At 37.3% G+C, this 21,550-nt stretch overlaps 1 long non-coding RNA gene across 1 annotated transcript; it reads left to right on the forward strand.

The window, feature by feature from the left end:
* Positions 1–35: 35 nt before the first annotated feature.
* On the forward strand, positions 36–17,142 carry LOC131914054 (uncharacterized). The gene is made up of 4 exons (XR_009380064.1): positions 36–317; positions 4,139–4,232; positions 4,318–4,509; positions 16,985–17,142. It is a non-coding gene; the product is annotated as an uncharacterized LOC131914054 (long non-coding RNA).
* The last annotated feature ends 4,408 nt before the right edge of the window (positions 17,143–21,550 follow it).

Raw genomic sequence — 21,550 nt, forward strand, 5'->3', positions numbered from 1 at the left:
CTAGAACCTGTTCTAGAACATGCTGGCGTCACACTCAGAGATCTACCTACCTCTGCTTCTAGAGTTCTGGGATTAAAGCCCTGTACCACTAAGCAAGGCAGAAAGTAGTGTCTGAATGAGAAGGAAAAACACTATCAGAGAGACATCTACATCACATGGAGGCAAGATATTATTCTCTGTGGCTCATACATGAAGTGAAACACTACTGTGTCTATGAGAAGTTCACAAAGAACACAGTACTGTGATCTCTGACACTAATGGGACTTAACCTCAAACAATGATATAAGGCTGGTGAGAAGGCTCAGCAGACACACATGGTGAGAGAACCAAATCCTACAAGTTGTCCTCTGACCTCTATACGCCTATGGTGGTTCATAACCTCACAACAAATAAAAAATCCATAAGTAAATGAGTAAATAAATAAATGAACTTTTTGAAAAAGAGGCTACATAAGTTATCTCTCTATCACACACCCCCCCACACACACACAAATACATACATATAAACAAGCAGTTGCATGAGTTTTCAAAGTAAGACATGATGTCTTTAATCTTGGTGCTTCACAGTGACTTTTTTCCCTTTAAAATGTCACTCCATTGCATTTTTTTTTTTTTGAGAAAGTGTGTATGCTACTATTATGTAACATCTACTTGGAATTGTGATTTTTATTTTTAGGATTGATGTAAACATGTCTTTGAATTTCACTGGGATTTATTTACTAGATTTCCTATAACATATTTCACTTGTGAAGCATAGTCAATCACAAAGCATGAATTGGTGGACACTTGACATTTTGCTCCTGGCTAAAATACAATATTATTCAACAGTCATGTGTTGTGCTATCTGTAGAGATACTTTAAACATTGTGAAGGCCTACAGAGAATTTGGCAAGTTGCATTTATGCATTGCTAATAAGCCTAGGAAATATGTTCAGTCACATATAAAATAAAAACAATATTTCTCAATCATTCTTTGCAGGTTTTAGGACTATTAGAAAGTGGTAGATATTGGTGCTTTATATATATGGACTGTAAATTGAGGTGATTATTTCATGAATGTATAGATACAACCTTCACATTATGTTCAAAATAGTTCACGCCTAATAAATTTGATTGTTAATTATATGTCTAATGCATTTGCAACTGTATTTACTAAAAATATCTAGAGAAAGATGCTGTTGCTTATTAATAATTAACAGAAGAATCATAAGCCAGCATAATAATTACCTAAGCCAACTTGGCAATGTGTGCTATAATAATTATAATTTTGATTGCTCAGATATCATACCCCAAGATAATGTTATACATTATAAGTAAATGAGCTACTGATGAGAGCTGCCCCATTATAGATGGAATCCACTGGACCCTAGCTCAGGTTCCAGATAGTAGACACAAGCCAGTCCTTCCCAAACCGAGGCTCCATTTTTCTCTCCTCTCCTTGTTGCCAGGCTTGTGTGCAGAAGCAGATCATCTTGTTGCTGAGATTTTGTCCAGGGTCTTGTGCACACTCTGAAGGGAGCCTTTCACTGAGGGTCATCTGTGTCCCTTGCTTTCTTGAGAAGGGGCCTTGCTGTGTACCTCAGATCCTCTAGCCACTTCCCCCCGCTGTGTGGGGTCATGGGCCTGGACCTCTTGGTCCGTGAAAATTATGTTAAATACCACAATGAAAGCACAAAGAAAACATCTCATTTTCTTCATATCATGATACTGTTATCTGAAACTTTTGAGACATTTTATAAATTTCTATATTTACTAAATACTTGAAAATAGATCCAACACTAAGTTATATTTATTCCTCTTGGAAAAACCCAAATGAGTGATTCACATTTAAAAAACAAGTGCCCAAGGGAAGTCTTGGACCCAAAAATCAAGCCATAATATGTCTATTTTAGGAGTTCTTTAGTACTCCAGCAAAAAAAAAAAAAAAAAAAAAAGAACTGTAATTGTAGGAATTCTTTTAAAAATAAAGGCATATAGAAACCAACATTTATTTAGAAAATCTGATAATTCTGTGTTTCCTTAACCTGTGAGTCATAAGGAGCTCAGGTGAGAACCACACCCCGGTCTGTTTGAAAAGCCTACAGCAGTTAGTCTGGGAATAGAGGCTCCACGTCCCCTCAGTGTCTAGATGATGCTAAGCCGTTTCTCTCTATTAACCATTTTATGATAACAGTGCATCGCTGGAATGAGGATGTGATAATGACATTAGAAGAAAACTAAACACAATTAGAGAATGGGAGCTTCCTTCACATGGATATAAAATTACAATGTTTAGCAGGCTTACTGTTCAGATACATGAAACATCATGACTCAATGAGAACAATGCTAATTGTATTTGCTGCTTAAGACTAATCAACTGTTATATAATTAGAACACGAGAGGAAATCAGCTCTGTCTTCATCTTAATATATGTAGAAAAGTGACTGGCTTAGCTCCACAGCGAATGACCATATAAATTATGATATATTTATACAAATCAGAAGTAAAGTCTAAGGAAATATCCAATTGAATTAATAAATCTCATAAAATTCTTAAAAGCATTTAGAGGAAAATTGTCTCATGCAATACCTCACTTTTCACTATTCTATTTATATCAGTTCAAAACCAGACAGAATCACCTGCACTGTATTGGACAGCTGTTGGCTATCTTGTTAAACCAGCCTGTAAAGTTATGAAAATATTACATATTTTGATTGATATGGTAGTTACAAAGGTATATGTATTTTCTTTTTTCTTTTTTCGAGACAGGATTTCTCTGTGTAGTTTTGGTGCCTGTCCTGGATCTCACGCTGTAGACCAGATTGGTCTCGAACTCACAGAGATCCACCTGGCTCTACCTCCCGAGTGCTAGGATTAAAGGCATACGCCATTACCACCTGGCAGTATATGTATTTTCAAAACTCATCAAAATGTACAGTTATTATGAATAAATGTAAATGTATATAATATACCTCAATATAAATAACTAGACAAAGAAAGCTCCAGCTATTTTAAGAACATTTTCCAGTGTAACACTGACATAAATTATAATTAATCCTATGACTAGGCATTTGGAGTGTCTTACTGGATATCTAATTTGCATCAAATTTTAAAAATTTTTGAATAGTATTGTGGACATTTGGACCTACACTCAAGTCTTCATCTTCTCCCTCCTCAATACCAAAGTCACCCAGCTGAGGCTCCAGACATCGCAACTTGGGGGTAGCTCTGAAGGGGGCACTCACACATGGCCTCCTCTTGCCCTCCACTGGCGGTCTCTACCTAGGGCTCAGGACAAGGAGAGGGGAAAGAAAGCGGGCTCAGTTTGAGGACAGGTTTGTCTCTGCTAATTAGAACCTGGACCAGGGAAATAACAGAGTCTAACCACGATGTGGCAGCTCTCATCGGGAGCTCATTTGTTTATCATTCATAACATTTTCTTGGGGGTTGATAACTGAACAATTGAGAAATTATAATTATTATGGCACACATTGCCAAATTGGTTTAGGTAATTACTATGTTGCCTTATGATTCTTCTGTTAATTATTAATCAGCCACAGTGTCTTTCTCTAGATATATTTAGTAAATACACATATGTATGCAGTCATAAATCTGAAGTATAATTAGCATTAATCAACTTGCTCAGATTTGAACTACTTTGAACATAATTTGAAGGTTGTATCTATTTATCCATGAGAAAATCACCTCAATTAATACTCTATGAAAATTTCTCCTTATTTCTTTTTAATTTTTTCTTGTATACCATCACTAGGTAACAGAGAATCTATTATAGATTTCTTTGCATTGATTGGCTTTTTACATAATTGAGTCCAGCATTATGTTCTTTTTTCCTGAAATCCAGCACAAAGATTTTGAGAAAAGTATGTGAATTTACAGTTAATTTCTCATTATTTACAAACAGTATTACATAAAACAAATGATTACTAATACATAAACTAACTGCCTACAGTTGGAAAATTTGGATCCTTTGTATGTACATGTATATGATTTGTTTTACAACTTCTTAAGCATAACTCTCCTGTATTAAACTGGAAATATTTAAAGAATTTTGTGAATAATTTGGACTTTCATTACTAACAGTCACTTAACCAACACCCTAAAAAGTTGAGTTAAAAACAACAGTTATCTCTATTCCTTAGGATATTTTCTGGGACTTGATATAAGTAGACAGATATGAAGCAGGAAGCAACTGCATTGATAGAAGGAAGCTGGCATACCAACTGTGATTGACAGGTATGCCAGGGTTCTTCACAAAGGAAGGCTACACTGGTCTAGTGTGTCCCAGATAGTTACGCATTACACGCTTGGCCATTTTCAGGACTGCAAAAGCACGTGAGAGAACTACAGAGACTCCTAAGGCAGTATGGGCAGGATCCTGAGAACACTCCAGGAATAGGAGTCTACAGTGTGGAGAGCCACCCCTGGCTGTCCAGTGCTTTACTAGAACCCAGAAAAGATACATAGTGTGGAGCAAGAACCATGATGTCAGACTGTGAACTATACTTTAAGGGTAAGCTAAAAACGTATGCGGGAGTCCACCTCACAAACCTCTTGAGGCTTCTGAAATTGACAAAACCCAGCATTTTAGTTATGATGTGGAATCTGGAATCTCAATGCTTTGTATTTATGATTTAAAATATTCAGCATGCTCCCCACCACTATGCATTTAAAGAAATAAGAGGATGTGGCAAAAAGAGATACAATAGTTAATAGGAAGATGCGAAGATGCATTAATGGATGCATCTTACTCTAAAAGACTTTCATGTTCTCTCTCACAAACAGATTAAGGAAAGAAAAATCTAGATAGCTGATGGATGATGGAGTTTTCTAACAATTAATTATTATGCCTTCAAAATCAAATCTGTACTTTAGAATGGGAAAATTTAATATGTGGTTGGATTAACAAATCATTGGTGTGTTTAAAATCAAACTCAATGTCGCCAAAGATATTTGTGAAAGTGAGGACAACTCAATACCAAACATGCAAAGTGAGGCTGGAAAGGAAGATTACAAATGGGAGGAATGTAGAGTGATGAGCTCATGCACACTGGCCAAATCCTCTCAGGAGAAACATGGACCACAGAAGGGCATACTCGGAGCACAATCAATACTCAAAGAGATGATGAATGGATGTTTTCACTGTCCTGTTACTTCTGTTCACTCTGCAGAAGATAATTGTATTCTTGACTTCCTTCACTTGTGCTACTTTTTTTGTTTTCTACTTCTACAAGATCACAGTTGATTATTATTAATTGTAGTATATCTAGCTCAGATTTCAATTACAAAAGAAATAAAAAATAAAAGTAAGTGAGGTCCATTCAAAGTCTTACAAGAGTTTGAAACTTGAAATTTTACTTTATCAAATTAAAACTGAACGCAATATAGTTTGTAAGAAGTTCTCAAAACATCCCTACTAAAGAGAGTTTATTTATATTTTTGCACCTTTTCCCCCCTTTTTGAGATTATAATATAACTACATTCTTACCTGTGGAAAACACTGGTCTTCTATCTACAATGAGAAAATAAAAGGTCAGGTTGTTTCTCTGTTTCTTCTACTGTACTGAAAGCCACTCAACACCCCTGCAGCTGTAGGTTACTGTGAACCGTTCTGATATTGGAGAATAATACAGGAAATATGGAATTCAAATGGACTAAGAGGGTTGGACTGATGGTTGGTTCTAAACGGAAACAGAAGACAATGCCTGCGGAGAGAGCAGACTCACTGTCCTCCGTTACCCTGACAGTGAATTAGCTTTTCATTTGAATGTTACTTTCTTTGATGCATTTTAAGTTGATGCCGGCGTGCATGTTATTAAAGCTGGGAATCATAAATTATTCCTTAAATCATTGAGTCTTGGGAAAACAGAAAGCCAGTGAATGACATTCCACTTGAATATTGATTTGGTTTCTGTGAAGCCTACACTGGTTCTGGCTTGTTTGGCTCCAGCAGGTCTAAATGCTTTCTAATTTGTTTGAAAATTGCGTGAAAATATCCCCATGGCCCTCTTGTAAAATATGACAGCCTGACATTTTCTTTAATTACAAGACCCAATCTGTTTAATAGCATAAAATTGGCCTCCAATTTGACAGGCCTCCCCTTTAAAATCAATGGTTAGACTCTAGGGCACCAGCTTGGTCATCAAGATCAATATCAGAAAAAATATAGCTTGTCAAGACCTCTCAGCCTTTTATTGATTCAAATGGGGAGCTGCTCGCAGACAGAATAACAGTTCGTACTCAGATCCAACAAGCACGAGCTTCTTGCATGAGTTTCAGTTTGGAAGGATAAATCCGTGCTAGATGATAAAAACTTAATGAAATTACCCAAGACATGATAGTAGCAAAAGCTGTGAGTACCAGGCAAAATATGAACATACTTTAGCAACTTTCAAATATTTATCTGTTGTTTGAAATTTTCATGAATTTATATAATATATCTTGATAATTTCTGCTCCCCATCTCTTACCCCCAACTCCATGGGACCCCTGACACATTCCCCCCCACCAACATCTTTCTTTAATGTCCTGTGTTTTAGAAAAGAATTGTCAATGTGCAAACAATACATCAAAAATGTTAACTTTGTGCTATTAAAGAGAAAGAAGAAACCCAACCACTGAAATTCCTCTGGAAATTTTTCTCACTGCTATTCCACAAGGGAGTTCACTGCAAAAAGAAGGATGAAGTTACGAGGAAACTGTTTTGTTTTGTTTTGTTTGTTTGTTTGTTTGTTTGTTTGTTTGTTTGTTTTTTGTTTTTTTTCCTAGTACAGTGCTGAAGGAGCACACTGCTGCCCTGGCGATTAAACTGGGACAGGCCTTGATTTTCCTGCTGAGCTCTTTGAAGAGTTAAGCTGGTATCTCACGGCATTTGTCTAACTCTAAGGAAAGAAGCACCCATCTGTCAGTCAATAGCACTTCATGCTCCACTTCATCAGGGCATGAGGCAAGAATCATGGTTGCCTCGCCTTTACTTCTAGCATGAATACTAACAACGAGAAATGCAGGTAAATCAAAGAAAACGGAAAAATGAAGCTGGACCCACAATGTTCTTCTATCTATAAAATAATTACAAATCAAAAAGAAGAACTTTATTCTTTTTCAAACATTGGGTACTTACCACCACTGAAAAGAACATGTACAGTGATCAGTGGTGAGATGTTTATTTTGCTACAATTAGTTTTATGTGCAGAAAAAGTGAATTTTATATTTTGAAGAGAATATATCTGAACAATCCATGTTCTGTTATAACTTGAAAACAATCTGCAATAACTTATGAGTTTGTTACTGCAGTTAACAATCAACCAAGTACCTAGTTATCAGCTGTGATATTAGCAGTGTATTCCCTTTACCTCATTTACATACACATGTGTTCTATAATCGCTCTGTATTATGTGCATTACTTGATCCGTGGCTGTATTTGTTTGCACAACAAGCCAGAATGTAAAATTCTATAAAGAAAAGAAATGAATCTGGGATTTGACAAGTTAATTCTCCAACCCAATTTGCAGAGAAACTTAATGTCTTACATTCAGCCATTCGAATGCCATTTTCCAACTGAGATTCTGAGCTGGATACAGTTTTTTCTGTCTTAGAGACCAAAGGGAAGGCTTTTCTCTTACTACTGCCCCATGGGCTTCTAAATCAAACTTTGAATAAAATTTTAACATTTCCAGGAGGTGTATAAGCTTTTGGCTTTTTAAACACATTATTGTTTTTACAGGTAACTATCAAAGATTATAAGCCATTGAGGACAGGCAGAACTGGCAAGCTTTCTCTTGCCGACTAAGGAAGGTTAAGTGTCTAAAAATACTCACATTGCTGTGGAGTCTTTAAGTTGCCAATTTATAAGGAGGAAGTGTTTTTTCTCTTTCATTATCTTGCAGACAGGCTGAATTGGGGGTCATTTTTAATACAGTATATCAATGAAATAGACTTGGAATTCCTTTCCTATTTTCATAAATTTGAGGCACCAATAATTCAGAAACTTTACTAAGTCTCAAATCCTTTCTCTTCATTCAATTAAAATTTTATAGACCACCAACTTTCCTCACTAGTTTGGCTGTGACATATGTTGCTGAGCAGTCTCCAGTTTGGAGAAATACTAGGAACAGAGAATATTTTCCCCAGTCTTTTCAATGCTACAGACTGATTTAGTTGTATATTTACTTCCACACACAATTCAGCAAAAGAGACACAGCCTGGCGGAGGCACTGGATTGCTTTCTGTGATTTGTTTTGCTTCCAAGGGAGGGTACCAGTTTGCTGCTGAAGGTATGTGCTTCACTGTGTTACAGTTATGATGGATCACCTGAATCACATCTCCCAATGAATTCATTAACATGTATACCTAGGAGGTTACTGGGTGGAAATGGAAAAATTAAATGACTCAAGAATTTTAGCTCAGATCTTTGGGTTGATAGAACTAAAACAACCAGTGTTGAGGAATCTATTTTTCTCTTGCTCTTTTGCACTAGGCCAACTTTTCTACTTGGTTAAGTAAAATATCATCACAGCAGTAGTCAAAGTGACCTTCAGTTCTTTGTATGTCTGGGTAAAGGCTTTCTATACCATGTAACAGACAGTGTCACACTATAGTCCCCAAAGACAAAACTGAATCACACTCAGAGTCTGATAATATGAAAGGATCAAAATCCTTAAAATCTAAACTACATGAAACTGAATTTGTGAATGGACAAAATCCCACAAATTATGGAAAAGTTATTTTAAAATTATTTAGAAGCTATATACTTGGATTTTTCAAAGTAGTTACAATTGATAAGGACAAAACTAGAAAACAACACTTTCTAGACTATTTTACATAATAGAATAGTAGTAACAGGTATTTTTGTAAGCATATATAGTCTGTTGTGACAATTTTGTGGGTATAATACTTACTAACAAAGTAACCCATTCATGTTAGGTCAAAACTAAAAGCATATAAATGTATGTTGCTATGGCTAGTAACTAATTGTTCTCACACCTAATAAATGTGGTTATGTGAAATGTCAAGCTGTGTTTGAGGCTGTCAAGCCACATTTCATCCAGGTCTCTGTACTGTCCAGGTCTTTGTATTGTCCAAAGAGCTCAGATATCCAATTATGTCTTTTTCATCCATGGAGACACACAAATATGATATCTCCATATTTTGAGGAAGTTCTTTTCTTATAAGTGCACAGATGATCGAGGTTTGAGCAACTCATATCCAGGGGGTCAAATCTGCAAACAAAGCTAAGAACAGAAATGGCTTTCTGAAGTCTGCCTGCAGCTCACACCTCCATTGAAATTAGACTAGTGTATAGAAGACAAACCTTTTTAAAAGGAAAATGCTGAAATCTATGCCAGGAAATGGCTCAGCAGGTAAAGGTGCTTACCATGTAAGCCATGAAATCTGATTGCCGTCCTGGAGCCCAGGTTGAAGCAGAAGGAGAGAAGTGACTCACAAATTTGTCCTCTGACCTTACATGTGCCAATGACATCCCTGAACATACATGTCACACCTGCGCCCCCCCTCGCAACACACTAGAAAGAGTATCATATTTATATAGACACACTAATTTATTAATAATAAAAAAGTTTAAGTTCCTAACTAAATCTACATAGTGGAACTGCATCCAAGATTGAAAAACAACAAACAGCAACAACAATAAAAGAGAAACAAAAGTAAGTAAACAAATAAGTAAAGGAATCTATCTTATAAAAAATTTACCCTGAGGATAAATACAGGCAGTTTAGACCTTAGAAGTTAGCCAATTCTCTTGGTCATTAACTAGTGTTTTATGGAGTCTTATATTATGATACATAATGGTTTTATTTTATTTCTTTTAGAGCATGGGTCCTCTCACAGGAAAAAAAAAAACAAATAAACTTAATTTCATTTTCTCCATTGGTACAGAAGCAGGTAATATGTACCAATGTGATTGTCCCTAATAAGTTGGACGTCTGAGCAGGATTTCATCCTGATGGGTAAATGGAAATACAACCAGCATGCACCTGTGTACAGGCACAAGTCTGCATGAAAGAGCCAGTGACAGTACAAGTCTCATCATGTGTCTGTCTCTTCCCTGCACACACTATTTTTGGGCAGTCAGCAACTGAGTAGGCATCATCAGACAAATGTGACTTCAATTAAAGATCTCCCAAACTAGGACAGCACCAGTGAAGACCAAGGAGTGATTTTAAAACTCTCATTTTCATCATGAATTCCTGTCTGTCAGATCACTTCCTAGAGTTCCATTGCCAGCATCCTTACACTGCTTTCTCCTCGTGGAGATTGGAATTTGGGAGAGCTCAGCATCAGGTATGTGACATTCGGGGATTTTATTTTTAATACTGTAATTATGAAGAAATTTAGACTTTGGGGATTATAGACATTGGGGATTTTAATCTCTCAGGGTTTGAGCAACTGGAGTTACATCATCCGAGGTTGAATCTTTTGGGAACAGGACCATGCTTGCCGCAAAGGAGAGCCATCTTTTTGAAGCAGCTGAGTGATGCTCTCTCAGCAAGACAGTCCTCATTGGATGGCAGGAAATCTGATTAAAGTCTCAGCACCAAAATATTAACTATCAAAGAGAGGGTGGGACAACAAGATACACAGTGGGTAGAGTGGCAGCTGCCAAACCTGGCAACCTGAGTTAAATCACAGACCAAGGTGATGGGGGATATTTGATCACACTGTAAACCCCAAGTCTGCATTTGCATTAATTAAATAATTAAATAAACCTTGGGTCAGGAGGCTGCATTGGAAACTAGTTGACAGAAAGTAATCATAGAGCTTCAGAGGGCATCCGGGAGAGATAGAGAGGCACGGGAAGTATTAGGGTGGGGTGTGGAGTGACACGCTTTTCATGGTTCAGCAGAGTGGAAGTATGGGTCTTCCGATGCCAGCAAGAAGAGAGGGTTAGCTAGTTGCTGCTCAGCCTCTCTGAGCTGGCAGGTTTTCACCCCAGCCTTTGAATCTCAGGACTCTCGTAATTCGAATGATAGAGATTTAGTGAAAGCCACCTTTAGCAGCAGGAGCAGGGCCGCTGCTTGCGGGAACAGAATTCTCACCAGGTTGCTGCCGGAGTGGCCAGGCCGCCGCTAGATCAACAGACTTGTACAGTGGAGTCGCAGTTGCTGAGACAGCAGTGGAATAAGGCACAGCCATTGTGCCGAAATAAAACAACACCAGTGATGGAATGGGAGACCTGACTCTAGTAAGTTATCCTCTGAGCTCTGTGAACACCATAGTGAGTGCATGCACTCTGGTGCACACGTGTACACACACACACACACACACACAGATACACAAACACAAAAATACACAAACATATGAAATGATGTAAAAGGTTTAAGAAAACCTCCTACTATGGACTGAAACCTGCATCAAAGCATATTATCAAACTATTTTCCATACTCAAAGCCTGAGTTTAAAATTTCATTGAATCCACTGTAGTCAGGTTTAGAAAAATAACTAGAAAATATTAATTATCCTCAACATAAAGATTTCTTTCCATGAAGCTTGAAATTCTTTTTAATTAATTTATTTGAAGAAAGGTATCTGTATTCTTCAGTAATATATATATTAAAATTATATCTATAATTTTGATCAGATTCATTTTCTTGCATAGTGGAGGACGTTACAGAGAGAGACAGGTGTGGGAAGATGCACTGGACACCTTCTCTCCTGGAGGGCTCTGAATACCCAGACGGAGACATAGAGTGATGGGATTGTGTGTGAGGAAGTTAGGGCACTAACAACCTATAAAACAAATTTCCTGTGCTGGGTTGAACCCCTCGCCTTTTTAATGCTCAGAACAACTGCCAATTAGTTTCAAGTTATCTGATGTGCCATAACATTCAACATATCAGAAGGATGGGAAAATGAGATTTTGTGTGTAGACAGGCATTCACAACCCAAAGAATCCTCAGGACCTACCTGAAGGCTTTGCTTAGCTGAGAGAATAAACTGAGAAAGCACATGTGTACACAACGGTGTGTTTACTAGAAACTATAGTGTTGTTAAAGGTGGCTGCATAGACAACATGAAGGAAGGTGGTGATGTGGTAGTGCCCTCAACACAAGCCTGGTTGTGTGGGTCCTTATTTTCACACCTGCAAATCCGGATGCCATCAGCAGGCAGAGTGGCTCACTACCAAAGTGAATCAGGAGCACTGAGGAGCACTTCCCAGGCTCTGAGTACCCACTTGCAACCCTGGAATTTTTAAACTAAAGACAGGGAGGAAGGAGCCCACTAGTGATTAATGCTACTTCTCTGAACTTTGAGGATGGTTTGGGTTAACTTATCTACTTTTTCCTTCTGCTTTAATGCATGTGTCATGTCCTATCTTTGGTAGGTCACAAGCTGGATATAATTATGTTGTTCCTTAATCATTTGCTCTAATTTGCATTAAATTGCTTTGAAGATAAATGTATCTCAAATTTGTAATACTAATTAATAATTGTACAGTGATCTTCTGCTTCAAGTCATGTGCTTCATTTCTAAGTTTAGCATATTATATTGTAACATCCTGTGTTCAAAGGCTTTCTAACACAGATTTAAAGAGGCTAGTGCTTAGGAACTGATGAAGACACCAGCCTATTTCAACAAAGATATCTTTGGTAAATGCATTCTTAGCATTTAAGAATTAAGTCCCTGCTGAAATCAGGAAGAATCTGGAAGACATATTAAAGGGGCTCTTCCATGCCTAAGCATGGCAAACACAGGCCCAAGCATAACAGGTTTTGCCTTTTACTCCCTCTCCTCCCCCTTGGTAAAAAACATAACATTCCTGGACCTAGACCCCAAGGTCCATTCCCTTATTTGACCACTTCTTCCCCCTGAGGCTGACTACCAAGGTCTAGCTATAAAAGTATCAAACAATCAAAAGCCTCTTTTGGGTCACCTTCATTAACATGACCAATCAAAGTTCAACAATCATCCCAACACAGAGTTTCCCTTTTTACCTGTATAAACTACCATTTGCCTATGGGCCACGTCTGTCTCCTCTCTCTCCAGAGGCAGTCTTTTGTCCAAATGTCCCTTTTCCCTCTTCCTTTCCCCCTTTCTCCCCTCTCTCTTGTGATCTGTTTCCTGTCTTTTTTCCTCATCCCTGCCCTCTGTCCCTCTGGAATAAATAAATGTCTATTGTGCTAAGAACTTGGTCTTGGGGTGTCTTGAGCTGACCCTGAGGTCCCTCTACATGCATGGCAAAAATATATGTTTAATAACATTGGATGCAAAGAAATAGTATGTTTCATGTCAATGAAAAAAATTAACTTATCACTATTAACAATGACTTATTTATATAATTTTGTATTTTAGGAGCCATGAAATTTTCTGACAACTTTTTCAGTCTTCTATAGAAATTGTTTGTACTTAAGGCATCAGATATATTGTATGTACCTTGATATAAACATAGAAGCATATGGAGTGCTATATAGCTTATTCTCAAAGGTAATCAGATATTGCATAAGCTACTTACAGCAAATACTAGACAAAAGGTATCCATGTGAATTTTGATAGTATTCTGAAGAATATTTATTCTCTACATCACTTAGAAATCTCCCTATTGTTTTAAAAACTACTGTCTAGTCTCATGTCCAAATGTTCATTTCATTTTGAAAACCTCAACAACAATGGATTGAATCCAACCTTTCTTTCCTTTCTCTCTCTTTTTCTGTCTTTCTTTCTTCCTTTCTATATCTATCTACCTATCTACCTACCTATCTATCTATCATCTATCTATCTATCTATCTATCTATCTATCTATCTATCTATCTATCTATCTATCGCTTTATTGGTCTATCATCTATCTATCATCTGTTCATGCATCTTCCTGCCTTCCTTCCTTCCTTCCTTCCTTCCTTCCTTCCTTCCTTTTTTTTGGGATGCACTTCTCTGAAAAGACCAAACATAAGAGTACCAATTCAAAGCCACAGAAAATACATGCAACAAAATCATAGAAGGAAACTTTCTTAACCTAAAGAAGGACATGCCTATGAAGATATACAAGAAGCTTACAGAACATCAAATAGACTAGACCCCAAGAAAAGGTCCCCTTGCCACATAATAATCAAACCACTAAACACACAGAAAGAAGAAAGAATATTAAGACCTTCAAAGGAAAAAGGCCAAGTAACATGTAAAGGCAGACCCATCAGAATAACACCCAACTTCTCAATGGAGACTAAAAGCCAGAAGGTCCTGGACAGACACTATGCAGACACTAAGAGAACATGGATGCCAGCTCAGATTTCTATACCCAGCAAAACTTTCAGTCACCATAGATGGAATAAACAAGATATTCCATGACAAAGCCAGATTTAAGCAATACCTATCCACAAATCCAGCCTTACAGAAAGGACTAAAAAGAAAACCCCAACCGAAGGAAGTTAGATCCACCCACGAAAATACAGGCAATAGAGAGTCTCACACCAGCAAATTCCAAAGAAGCAAATACAGGATTATTAATGGTAATTGACTGAGATGACTTTCACATACCAGAATACTTACCCATTTTACTTGTACTGTTCAGTCATTGTCAACATGTTATTGGAGTTAATGATGTTACCACCATCTAATTTTGGAAATGTTTCACGTTAAACAGAAAGTGTTATGGCTTTAGTAATTTAATTACTAAGTTATGGAATTCAAACTTTTCACTGGTTGTTTCCACGGAGACTCTGCATTATAAACTCCTTTCACCGTTCAGCATTTAGCTGTTGTCTCCTTGTTTTTTTGAGAATATGTCTAGTGCTAACCTGAAGTATTTTGTTATCTAAATTGAATTTCAGTGCCTGGATACACTATCTCTGTTCTGCACCCCCTTTCTGTGTATGCCATGCATATCTGTGTGTCTTCTAGTTTTGTCACTCATATGGAATATGAACCATTAATGAACTTGTAATGATAGTTTTCACTCCATGTTTCTCTGCTTCTAACCTGAAAATTCACCATTGTTTTTTTGTATCTGTGATTTTCTTATTGTTTTTATGGTTTTTTTTTTTGTGTGTGTGTGTGTGTGTGTGTGTGTGTGTGTGTGCACGCATGTTATTTATGTGGTTAACATTCCCCTGGGAAAATTTTTTAATTGTTTTTCCTATAACTCAAACCATTGCCATATCTATTGCTGTTACCTTTTATCCCAAGCTATTGAATTTGTTCTGTAAACTGACTTCATAGCAGGCAAATGGGGGTCAGCATAGTTTCATTCTATGTCTACCACTTTTCTCTAGAGACATCAGTTTTCAGGGAAGTTTCCATTTTCTCCTCTGGCTTGCTCCAGACACAGCGTGTCAGCTGGAGGTTAATAGCTGGTGCAATCTTCTTCCCTGGGGGTCTGCTTTGGGCTTGCTCACAGAACAAGGCTGATTTTGTCACCGTCCTCTGTGGTGGTCTGCTTCTCTGTGCTTTCCTTAAATTTTTGACCTAGCTCTAAGCTTAACTCAGCTGATGGCCAGCCTTAGGCAGTGGGGATGTTGTCATCATGGAGACGGTGAAGCGCTTGCTGCTGTCACTAGCAAATAGCTCCCTCACTTCATCTGAGTTCAGTCCAGTCAAAAGGCCACCATCATATAAAACTAGAGATTCACCAAGAATTGGCAAGTTAAGAAAGTATCAGGTGTAGCCTGTAGGTCTTGCTCCTCATAGATCTACTATGAGATTTGTTTTCTCCTACTCTGCATACCTGCTGATTTTTGGCACCAACAAGATGGAGAGAAATAGGACAGGAAACATTCTAATTAAAGGCGGCATCCAACCAGTGTTTGCCAGTCATGACGGGGCTATCGCACACACAAACTCACAGACTTGTGAGTGCTTGCACAAGACCTGCAAAGATCAGGCCCTGAAAAGTCCCAGCATGGATGCATGGGCCTCACAAAGTCCCACCCATGATGTCAACATCTGTGTGTCAAACTATCCCTTGAAAATTAATTCCTCCTACCTCAAGTAATTCCATGAGTGGTGCTTCCTTTCGTTTGTTCTGAATTTGTATCTATTTTGTACTCCTTAAGCAATTCGCCATTTGAAGTCCTTGTTCAACCTCAATTTTAACATCACGCCATCTTTGATTCTTAACACACATGTGTTCTACTTTATGTCAGGGAGGGGTTGAGTCAGTACCTCAGGCTGTCCTTGAACCCCTGACAATAGCTACCAGAGTGCTAGGACTGCAGGTCTGAGACTCCATGACTATCTTGCTCTATGTCTTTAATCTTACTGAGTTGTGTCCCCCAGATTTCATTTTCTTTTGAATTTTACTAACTCCACCTTTCAAGGTGCAGAAAGTATCTGCTAGCATGGGAACACTATTCTTGTAACACTTATTTTCCTCACATGTATGTGCTTGTGTATGTGTGTGTGACTGTGTGTGTTTGTGTGTGCATGTATGTCTATGTGTGCTCGCACATGCACATGTGTATATATGTGTGTGCATACGTATACATGTATTCATGTGTGTATGTATGTGTGGCTGTAGGTGTCTGTATGTGCATGTATGTATGCTCATGTGTGGTGTCTGTGTGCATGTGTTTGTGTGTACATGCATGTATATGTTTGTTTATGGCTTGTATCTGTGTATGTGTGTGTCTGTGTGTGTGTGCATGTATATTTGTGTGTTTGTGTCTGTGAGTGTGTGCATGTGTGTGTATGTATGTATGCATGTATATATCTCTTTGTTTGTCTCTTTGTGTGGGGATGTGTTCCATGGCACAGATGCAGAGGTCAGGTCTTTCCTTCAGCCACTTAAGTCGGCAGGCTTGGCAGCAAGCGCCTTTACCCACTGATCCATCTCTCCAGCCTACAGAAATTCTATTTTTATTTAGAAAGTGTCGGCATTGTTCCGTTTGATCTTCTAGCCTGCCCATTCCCCTCTGCTAAGTAGATAGCTATGGCTATATAGACTATTCACTTCCGATGGACTGAAAGTGACAGCCACGTATAAAAGTTATTACTGAGGGTCACTTTCACCACACTTTTAAGTTTCTAAATTTGACATTTCAGGATGCACCTTCCTGTCCTTATTAAGAAATAAAGCAACAAAGGAAGTTAACCCATCAGCTCTGAGCCCAAACCGTGTAAACGCTTGGAAAGCAACAGTAGCATTGATGCGCTTTGCGAAGTCGCAGCGTGGATGGGGGTTTCCACACCATCTATTTGCTCTTCTCTCGTCTGCCGTTTTCCTGGGCTGAGTAAATCTTCAGAGCAGATGGTAGAAGATTATCAGTGAAAGGCGTTGTTAGCCTCAGTGTGCATTCACCGTCCTCAGTCAACACCACTACCTAACCACCTGCTCGTTTATTACATTCTAAACAACCTTTTTTGGAAAAAGTTAAATTTTTCCTTCTTGTGGAGTGAGAAAAAAAAATAGTTTATTTATGCTTCTGATGCAGCAGCAGGGTATATAGTACGTGTAAAACATGAATTCATTTTTAATAAACTCTTCTTATTTTCTCCAGTTTTGTATTTCATGTCTGCACAGAAAATTTTGAGAAAAATCACAAATTCACTCCTACTTCACTGGACCTGAGGTAGTTGGAAAATACATAAATGCTTTAAAAAATTACAATATTAAAATGTTACTTTAAACATTGTATGAATGTAAATAATTGTAAACATTGTATGAATGATATTTTTGTCACTAGATGTTATCATTCCATTGTATTAAGAATATCATTTAGGTCAATCTGGTTTTATTATAATTGACAAATTATTAAGGCAAAAAATCCTTTGAAAATTTCTCCTTTAAATCCTTCATCAAATAAATTAAGAAATTGAGAGTTAGAAATGTTAATCTAACTGGTGGAATAATACAAATATTTCTTCATGGAAAAATGTTCTATTTTAATAAAATAAGGTTTTGTATTTTAAAGTATGATTATTTCACAAATCAAATAAAGAGTTTTATTTTTCAAATAGTTTTATACAATATTAAAGTGAAAAATTAGCTATACATTTGGGCAGAGAGCTATGAACACCTGTGTTTATAAAGTTAGTAAGCAGGCACTTGGTGCATAGTCTAAGACCAAGTAGAACATCACATCTGGAATGTCAAAGAAGAAGTTAATCTATGGTAATAATCACATATATATGTTGTAGAATATTATTAACTATGTGGAGGTGGGTTGCGTTTGTTTATGGCGCAGAATATTACTTTAACTGTGTAAAGGTGTCTTGCTTTTGTTTGTGCTGCATTTGTTTATTATATAAAGGTACATTGCATTTGTTTCACCTTGCCTGCCTAAGGCACCTGCTCAGCCTAATAAAGACCTGAACGTCCAATCGCTGGGCAGAGAAAGGATAGGCGGGGCTGGTTGGCAGAGGGAATAAACAGAAGAGAGATCTAGGCTTGAGAGGAAAGCAAAAGAGAGCAAGAAGGAGAGGGATGTGCCTGGGGCCAGAAGCCAGGTGTCCACCAGCCAGCAGACAGAAGAAGCAGTGAAAATACAATATACTGAAGAAAGAAAAGTAAAAATCTCCAAAGCAAAAGGTAGATAAAAAGAAACAGGTTAATTTAAGTTAAAAGAGCTAGCCAGAAATGTGCCTAAGCTAGGCCAAGCATTCAAAACAGTAATAAGTTTCTGTGTCATAATTTGGGAGCTGGTTGGTGGCCCAAAATGAAAAGCCTGATATATATGTAGATGATATCAAATTATTAATATTATTGACAGTATAACTTTAATGAGCCTAATCAAACTTAGAAAACCTTCACAAAGCCAATGTTTCTTCAATGATTAAAACAGGATATATCTAAATACAAAAATTGGTAATACAAAATATTTTTTGTAGTAAGAAAGACAATCTGTAGGAAATTGTTGTGTTACATCTCTGAATGGCTGGATTGGGACTGTACCATGTGATCCTTTTGAATAGTGTGTCTTTATCTACTACAGGAGACAGATGCAACCTCAGTAAGTTCTCGACTTCCTTCTCACCCAACATCCTTCCAAAAGAATGATGCAGCATGAATTTTAAAATCCCTTAATTTAAAACTCTTCCTTCCTTATTAATCTATCTCAGTGGTCTTTGTAGGGCTCACCCAAGGTACATTTCTGCTAACCTGGTGGCTTTGGGGTGGCCTTGTGTTTATCCACTTAACCATGGACAGTGAGCATCTTAGAAGTATGTGGCCAATTCGTTTTTTAGTCACACAAGTGTATTAAGTTCTTACAAACACGGAAGAAGGCTCACCACACCTGCTTCATGGTCACAAGAGAAGCATTTGTGCCCAATCACTGCTATTTCACATGTTTCTTAACCAGAGAAGTCTTTTCTATTTTCCATTTAAAAACAAGGAAAGCATTGTCCATCTCTCCTGCAATTTTCTGAAATTAAATACATTCAATATTTTGTCCAACATTTGTTAGGTATCCAGTAGTGAGAGTTGTAATTTTTCTAATTTATTTTTAAAAGTATTTTCTGTTTCTTGTGATGTTCTGATACATATGTATCATTATCCTTGTTCTTATTTTCCATCCACACCCACATTCCCCCTTCCTGTCTAGCTAGTGCTCTTCTTCCAGGGAAATGCTCATCTGCTTTCTTGACACCTACCTTCCATGACCATGGATTACCCCACCTCTGCCCCACTGGCAGACCTCCTCCTTCCCTTTCTCAGTCTCCCTTAAACTTTCATGTGTCTAACACACATACAGACACACACACACACACACACACACACACACACACATACACACATGCATAATTTTACATCTCTTTTCTGCATGTGAGAGGGGAGTGCTAACTTCAATTTGAAAGGCAAAGTATTCAAAAAGAAAAGAAATCCAGTGTTTACTTTTTAATTTAAATGTAGCAAAATTACATTATACTATTATAAACAAAGGAATGGTAAAAACCAAAATGACTAGTAGAAGAGCACCTGTCAGTAGTGAAACTTTTTAAGTCTGTAATCACACACATGAGCAGACATTGCATACCAAGCCAAGATGAGTGCAGGAAAAGCAGCTGTCCCATTCAAAACTGTTGAGATTTGTGGAAGCCAATTGTAAGAAAACAATTCATTCAGTTATGTTTTTACCCATTTGTTGGAATGCTAAGAAATACTATAAGGTCTTTCCCAAGCAATTGCCATTTGTTAAGTGCTGTCCTTAAACATTTAGGAAACATACATGAAGAAAGAGTCACCCCAGTGACTGCAGAGCCAACTGTGAGTAGCCTTGGACCTTATAAGACTGCAAGTGCCACCGCTGCCCACACTTTCTAGAACTCAGTATTTCCATGGATCCACTGTGGTTTGCTGATTTAATTAGTCCTAGTGTGAATCAGAAGTAATAATGGGTCTAAGAGCATGTTGCTCTACCAGAATCTAGTTGGAATTGAGACCTTGAAGACTCTTAAGAAGCAAATGATCACATGATTAAAGCAAATGTATTCAATCAGAATTAGAGAAAATTCATAGAAAAATGGAGGAAGGCTCCATTGAGAAAAATGAGAAATGTTACCATTGAGTTTCACAGAATGACAATAAAATTGTTCTTTCTAGCTCATGGATTTTGTTTAGTGAGACAAAATATCACTATGTATATAATCTAGGCTGGTTACAAATTTATAATCTTATTTTCTCAATGTTCTTAGCTCCCTAGTGTTGTCATGACAGGTGTGTGCCACCATGCTGTGTAGCACAGTAAATTACTATATTGTGGAATAATATTTTAACTAGGCAAAGATGTGTTACATTTGTTTATGCTGTGGCATATTACTTTAACTGTGTAAAGGTGTATTACTTTTGTTTATGCTACATTTGTTTAATGATGTAAGGATGTGTTACACTTGCTCATGCTGCGTTTATTAATTATGTAAAAATGTGTTGCATTTGTTTCACCTTGCCTGCCTAAGGCACCTGATTGGTCTGATAAAGAACTGAATGTCCAATAGCTAGGCAGTAGAGGGATAGGCAGAGAGAATAAACAGAAGGAGGAAAGAAAGAGAAGAAAAGAGAAAATGAGAGACATGTCAGGACAAGAAGCCAGGAAGCTGACAGTCAGCCAGACATAGAAACAGCAAGAAAGTAAGAAAAAATAAAAAGTCCTGAGGCAAAATATAGATAAAAATAAACAGGTTAATTTAAGTTAAAAGAGCTAGCAAGAAAAGAGTTAAGGTAGGCTAAGCATTCAAAACCAATAATAAGTCTCTGTTTCATGATTTGGGAGCTGCTTGTTGGCCTAAAAGAAAAATCTAGTACATTACTACATGCTAAAATTTGGAAAATTCTTGTTTAAATGTTATAACCCTGTTATTTTTATAAAATAAAAATACTACATAATTTTGTTTTATAGCATTTTACATAAAGAACATTTTTTTTTAGGTATCATGCATGGCTCATCCAAATAGTAAATAAAATTCAATCTATTACTGAAACAACAAGATAAATGTGCTATTCATTTTTATGTGCTGTGATAAAACATTATGACTAAGATGACTTAAGGAAGAGTGAGATTATTTTGGCCTCAAGTTCCAGAGGGTTAGGATTTATCATGTCAGAGAAGCATGGCAGTATCCACAATGGTTGAGCAAGACTCTAAGAACTCACATCCCCAGTTACAAGTGCCA

The sequence above is a fragment of the Peromyscus eremicus genome, chromosome 7 (assembly GCF_949786415.1).
Source record: "Peromyscus eremicus chromosome 7, PerEre_H2_v1, whole genome shotgun sequence".
Lineage (NCBI taxonomy): Eukaryota > Metazoa > Chordata > Mammalia > Rodentia > Cricetidae > Peromyscus > Peromyscus eremicus.